Here is a 7,502-nt window from a genome sequence, read left to right as displayed (position 1 = left end):
CCCGGGCAAAAAATGGGCTCTTACAAAAATAATTTAAAATTTAATAATAAAATTGTCATAGTATATTTTAAATGTTTAAAAATAATTATAAATAGTTACATATTCAACCATATTCAATATAGAAACAAACTTTATATGGAAACAACTTAATTCAACTCAAAAAAAAAAGTTTTAAAAAAATCCACACATAATATATATATTGCAATTGCGCATAATGATATTTAAACTTAGGTATTCAAAAATTCGAAACTTTTATCTTACTAAAAAGGAAAAGTTGCATTGATGATTATAGATAAAAGGGTAAACTACACAATTGATCATCCAACTTTCAATTTTTCTTTACTTTGGGAATCAAAAAATAAAAAAATTTCGTTTTTGGCACGATTATTGAAAATCATTTTCATTTTAGTCACTACAGTTAAAAATTGTTTTAATTTTGGTCAATTGTCATTAATTAAATAATATTGTACTTTCATTTTAGTCACCCAACTTTAGTAAATTTTCATTTCGGTCACCTAACTTTAGTAAATTTTCATTTTGGTCACTTATTTTATCTTTTTAATTTCTTTAGAATTAATTTTACTTGGGAAAATTTGGGTTTATAGGTTTTTACATGAAAATATCATTCATCTTTTTAATTTTCTTTATTTTTTTCTTATTTAAATTAGTTTTAGTTTTTTTCCCAATAAAAGAAAAAAAATTGGGGTTTTACAGGAAATTGGATGGGTTTTATAAGAAAAAACGAACCTTTATAGGAATAATAATTTTATCTTTTTAATTTCCTTTAATTTTTTATTTTCTAGAATTAATTTTAAACCTTTTCTCCGTAAAAGAGAAAAAAAACTTGGTTTTACATAGAATTACTTAATTTTTTATAGTAAAAATTTGGATTTTTACAAGAAAAACATTTTATCTTTTTCATTTTCTTTTCCCCCTCTTTTAAAATTACTTTTTTTTCGTAACAAGAGGAAATTGGTTTTTTTTTCTAGTGAATTACTTGGGTTTTTGCAAGAAAAACATGAGTTTTTATAAGTAATTGAATTGTAGGAAAAATTTAGGTTTTATCTCCACAACTAAATAACTCGATTTCCTATAAAAACTCATTTTTTTTCTTTTTCTGAAAAAAAGTAAATTTAGAAAAAGAAATGAGTAACTAGAATAAAAATTTATTAAAGTTGGATGACTGAAATGAGTATACAACAACATTGAATTAACAACAGTTAATTAAAATGAAAACAGTTTTTAACTATAATGACTATTCAATGACTGTGCCTAAAATATTTTTTATTTTTCAGTACCAAAAGAAAAAATTGTGTAATTTGCTTTAAATAAAATTTGTAATATTTATTTTGGTGAATGTATATACAAACATAAAATAAAGTAATTTAAATGGGAAGTCCAACAAATTATTAGTGCTATTTATTTAGCATTAATTACATTGGATTTTATTAATATTATATTTTTCATTATTACTTCTATCGATGAGATGTAAACTAGGTAAAAAGAGAAACAATCCTCATTTAATAAGTACAGTTGGGTGTAGTCCACGTAATTTAAGATTAATATTGCAATTATAGAAACATTTAATTTCGATATAATGCATTAAAGATTAAATTTCAACTTTTTTTAATATTTTATTACTATAATATTGAAAAGGGAAAAATGTGATAAGATTGTCATTTAAATATTAAATAAAATTTTTAATTATTACTCTAAATAAATTTAGAAAATATTTTTTAAAAAATCTTATTACATGGTCTGATCGTATCTAATTTTTTTGATGCAATTAGATACTGGAGGATATGCTTTGGAGTTGTGCGATTGATTTCCGAGGGAGTTAGGAGGATTTTCTTAACTCCTTAAGATTCCTTAATGGAAATGGGAACGTGTAACTATGGACTTCGTTAGTGGGTTGCCTTTAACACCTACTAAGAAGGATTTTGTTTGGGTCATCGTGGATCAGTTAACCAAGTCCACCCATTCCATTCCAGTTTGAACAAATTATTCACTGCAAAAGTTGGCCAAGCTTTACATTTCTGAGATTGTAAAGCTTCACGGGGTTCCGGTTTTGATAATTTCTGATAAAGATCATCGTTTCACTTCTCGGTTTTGGAAAAAACTTCATGAGACTTTGGGTTCGAGATTGGGCTTTAGTACTGCATTCCATCCTCAGACCGATAGTTAATCTGAAAGGGTGATTCAGATACTAGAGGATATGCTTTGGAGTTGTGCAATTGATTTCCGAGGGAGTTAGGAGGATTTTCTATAGTTAGCCGAGTTCGCTTATAACAACAGTTTTCAGTCTAGCATCTAGATGGCACCTTATAAGGCTTTGTATGGTCGTAAGTGTCGTACTCCATTGTATTGGACTGAATTGGGTGAACAACGAGTTTTGGGTCCTGAACTAGTTTTCAAGACTGAAGACAAACTCAGATTAATTCAGGATCGTCTTAAGGAAGCTTCTGATAGAAAAAAGTCTTATGTAGATCTGAAAAGGAGGGATATCGAGTACTCTGTAAGTGACTCTATTTTCCTTAAAGTGTCTCCGTGGAAGAAAGTTCTACAGTTTGGACGTAAGGTCATGTTGAGCCCTCGGTTTATTAGGCCGTATCAGATTTTGAAGCGTGTGTGACTGATTGCTTATCAGTTGGAGTTACCTCCAAAGTTAGACCGTATCCATGACATATTTCACGTCTCTATGTTGAGATAGTATCGGTCTAACCCATCTCACGATATTTCTGTTGAGGAGATCAAGGTTAGGCCAAATTTGACATTTGAGGAGGAGCTAGTTCAGATTTTGGATCAAGATGTAATGGTTTTGAGGAGGAAGACTTTTTCGTTGGTTAAGGTTATGTGGTAGAATCATGGTACTGAGGAAGCCACATAGGAACCTGAAGACTTGATTCGTCAGTAGTAACCTCATCTATTTAGACCAGGTAAATTTCGAGGCTGAAATTTCTTTTATAGGGGTAGAGTTGTAACACCTTAATTTATTTAACATTAGAGGGGTAGAGTTGTAACACCCTAATTTATTTAACTTTGTTTTTGTGAATTCTGATAAATAAATAAGTATCCACTTCAGTGGTTAAATAATATGGGTGTTTGTTTGAGGTCTTGGGTTTAAATCCCACTGCTAGAAATTATGCTATTTTTTATCCTAACATATTCCTTGGTGATTGCGCTTATATTTTATCTTCGGTAAACTCATATCAGAATGAGTCTGCTAGTTTAAGTGGTAAGGTGTTAGCTTGCCTAAGGTCCTGTGTTTGAGCCTTTGTGTGAGCGGGAATGATAATTTTTGCTTCGGTTGTGTGATAGAGGTTCAGTAGAAGTGAAATTCTGAGTTACTTTGATTCGGGAAGCAAAAATAATTTTAGGAATGGAGAGAAAATATTTTGCAAAAAAGAAGAGGAAAAAGAAAAAAGGGAAAAAGAAAGCAAAAATATAGTTTGGTTTGGAAAAAAAAGAGCTATAATTCAATTATAATTAGGAAAATAGCTAAATACCTAGAGTTTTCAAACTTTTATGGGTGCATGGTAATTTACCATTGCCTTAAAAAATAAAATGGATTTTGGGGATGGAGTGACGTGTTAACCATTAAGCCTTAGCTTATTCTAATTTAATTTTTACTCCAAATAATATTTATTTGAGTATGATTTTTATTATAGTTTGTCGAAAATTAAAGAAAAAGAAATGGGTAAGAAGTGACTTAAACTTAGGATCTTTTAAAATTGTACTAACTACTTAATCATTAAAACTACTTAATTCTTTAGTTATTTATTTCAATTAATTTCCTATATTTTGAGGCTTGACATTTAAATTAAAATAAATCAGAGTGAAATTCATAATAATTTACATGGGATAAAATTCAAATATTCAATAGTTGGGAAAAATAAAAGTATTCAAAATTATTTTAAAATTTAATTTTTTTTAAAAAAAAATAAAGCTGTTTTTTGACAATAGAAGATGTTTCCCCATTTTCAGAAGATATTATTACCCAAGACTTTCAATCACAGCGTGGATGCATCATCCTTTCATTTATTAGGTTATTTTCATGAGAGATGACATGTCCCGGTATGTTCCATATGTGCTATCCATCAAATCACAGATAATTATTTTTACATTTTTTTTAATTACATTAATGCATATTGAAATGAAAGAAAACTCTACCGATTCAGGAAGGTTAAGATAATTTAAACAGAGCAGGACGGATATTGCTAAGGTATAATTAATAATTTATGTAAGTAATCATTTTGAAATTAGGTAACATAATATGGTAAGGATATAAACTAAGTTGGTATGATAGTTTTCCTCACTTAACTTTGTTGTTAGACCAAGTCTTTATTGGAATTCAACTTTTCTTCTCAATAATAATTATACTTTTATTTTTGTTTTCTCTTTTGTTTATATTTTCTAATATTTTTTGTAATTACAAATTTAATGTTTTTACTTTTATATTTTAATAATTTTAATTTAATAAGTACTGTTTAAAGAGGTTTATAAACGGAATGTTTCAAAATAATACTTGGGACAAGAGATTCAATTAACCACGACTCAGAAGTTAAAATTTCACCCCGATGTCAATGGGCTAGAGCATTTATAACACGACCCAAATAAGCCTCACTCACTAGTATCTGAGCAACTTTTTCTGTTGCTTTTACAGAACTTCCCTCATAATATCATCAAACCGTCATCCATTAATACAACACCAACATTATTTGATTCTAAATTTAGGGCAATGCCTATAATACTCTCTTCAAATTCTACTAATTTACCTGCCATTACTTCATCAAGACCATGAATACGAGTAATGTCGTCGCCCACTTGAAGTATGATACCAATATTTACAATCTTTACTTCTCTATTATATTGCTTAACATGTTCACGGATAATTTACTAACTTTGTCAGCTGTAATTGTTACCATGAGTATTTCCTAATTATTTTTTGGAAGAAAAAAATACTTAAATAAGAAATAACTGAGCATGAGAGCCAAATGAATCGAAAGGTTCATGTTTGATTCTGGAAGGGATCATGAAATTTTTGAAATAAAAAAAATGAATGGAAAGATAATCTACTTTCATTAAGTGATTTATTAAATAATCAAAAAGAGAGGATCTTGAATAGCCCAAAAGTTAGTGAACTAATCATATCCAACACCACTTGGACTTTTTGACCATGGTTTAATTACCATTTTGGTCCCTTTACTATTTTAAATCTACAGCAATTAACTTTTACCTCTTTTACAAATTAATCCTTTTTACCGTAATTACGCACTAAATCATCAAAATTATTGGGCCAAACTTCAATTCACATATAATATGAATCTGTAAATATTTAATAAAAATATTTATGGTTTTAAATTACGGAAACAAGGTCCTAATACATCGTTTTCAATAACCACTTGCCTTTTGAACCAAACCACTTATACTAACTTTTAATTCAATTAGTTAAAATCCTCAAATCAAAATTCATTATAAAAATTATTAGTGACTCGTATAATTTAAATACTAATTATACAAACTTACTTGTCAGACTTGTGGTCCCTAAACCACTGTTTCCAACACCACTGAAAAACGGGTTATTACATTGTGTTCTTTGTTTGAGTTTATTTACTCACTAAGCTTTATAGCTCACCACTTTCATTCTTCATTTCAGGTAATCGACTGAATTAGGATTGGGTAGCATTTGGGAACTCGGGTTGGTTTCTCAAATAAGACGGTTTGAAATATTAATAATTAAATCCTTTGGACTTTTGGTTTTTGGACTAATTTTTCGGATTCAGTTTTGGCTATAGATTTTCGTTACTTAGTTAAAGATTTTTGCATGAATTATGTCAATTAAACACAATGCTTGAATTTCAAAATTTAACAAGCTAAGAATTTTTCTGCTGCAAATTTAAAATGGTTTTTGCGAAAGTTAATAACGTAAGTTTTAGAATATGCATAATCGGAAAAATATACGTTTTCACTTGTCGAAATCACGATTTTCAAATATCAGCTCCGAAATTTCTACTACAAAGTTTATTCGGAATTATGAGTTTTACGAAGCAAGTGACTTAAGTGTTGTGATCTCATAAAATTGGGCTTTTTAAATTAAGAATTAATACATTCACACAAATGTTTTAAGAATGACAAATTTTCCTAACAAGGAATTGTGGCGAATTTTTATAAACTTTTTATTTTTGATTTCATAATGAGACACTTTCTAGAATGTAAAATGTCAACGTATTAATGTAACCTTCTAGAGTTGGCCATAACGTCTGGGCCAGGTTTGGGGTGTTAGAACTGCCACTTGGGTTAACCTTCTCGGTGCCAATGGTCGACCCTCTAACTTACAAAGTTTCACTGAGAACCTTCTTGCAGTTCTTAATGGTGGATCCCTATTAGTAATCCTCAGATAAGTATTCTCTAGTTTTCCTATACACTAGGCACCATTGGCACGTCATTTCCAAATTTGATTCTTGTTGGGTTACCACCCATATGCCCTACCAACTTCCCTGATTATTGTTTTGGCAGACTGTTCCATTTTCTACTACTTTTGTCTTTCCCAATGGATTCTTCAAAATCCATTTGCTAGATATCGCTTACCAACACTTGCATTTTCTTTTAACACTTTTTCCATATACCTAATTTTCCATATTTATCGTTTTAGTGGTCCACCCCATGCTAATGCCCCGACAAACTAACCCACATTTAATGTCCTAACTGACTCTCTATATTGCCATAGTCAAGCTATGGTATTACATATTTTACCCTATGTTTAGTGTCCTAGTGGACTCTATTGGTTGTCATAGTCGAGCTATGGCCTTACTGTTGGATCTAGTGTCCTAAGTGTAGTATTTTTGTCTAATTACACTTGTGAATTTTTCAAATAGATTGATTAATAAAATTATTCATGAATTAAATTAATATATTTTGTATTATTGTCCTTACATGGTTTTTGAACGCAAAGAAAATAAAGAAAATGTTGTTCATTGGTTGTCTAAATGTTTAATTAATAGTAAGCGGTATTACGTGCTCAGATCGTAGTACAGAAAGATAGCTTGTATTAGCAAATGAACCTAAACATGTCCTTAGTCTAATCAGAAATGAGCAAACCGAATGAAAGACTAATATGTCATTTATCAAGTCCAATTGGGGAGATACCTTATCTTGGGCATCGGAGCGAATGACTTCCAGAAGAAAGAGACATAGATGTAGTCGACTGGACTGATCTTGAATCTTTTTATTGATTTATTCACTTGTGATGTTCATAGTGTGAAATACCTAAATCTTATATGGACGGCGAACTATGTATATGTGACTCGTACACTTTGATGTAAGTAAAAGCCTGAGTTCAAATAGATAAGGAACCGAAAGTTGGTGCATTGGGTGTACGGCTTATATAGTATGTAAAATCATTCACAACAGTATAATTCATAGCCTAAAACACGGGTAAATGATATCCTCTCATTGGCATTACATGGTTGATAAAAAATAAACGTGGCCACGAGTCATCCGTC

Source organism: Gossypium hirsutum, chromosome D10 (assembly GCF_007990345.1).
Source record: "Gossypium hirsutum isolate 1008001.06 chromosome D10, Gossypium_hirsutum_v2.1, whole genome shotgun sequence".
Classification (NCBI taxonomy): domain Eukaryota; kingdom Viridiplantae; phylum Streptophyta; class Magnoliopsida; order Malvales; family Malvaceae; genus Gossypium; species Gossypium hirsutum.
Note: the sequence above shows the minus strand (reverse complement) of the source record.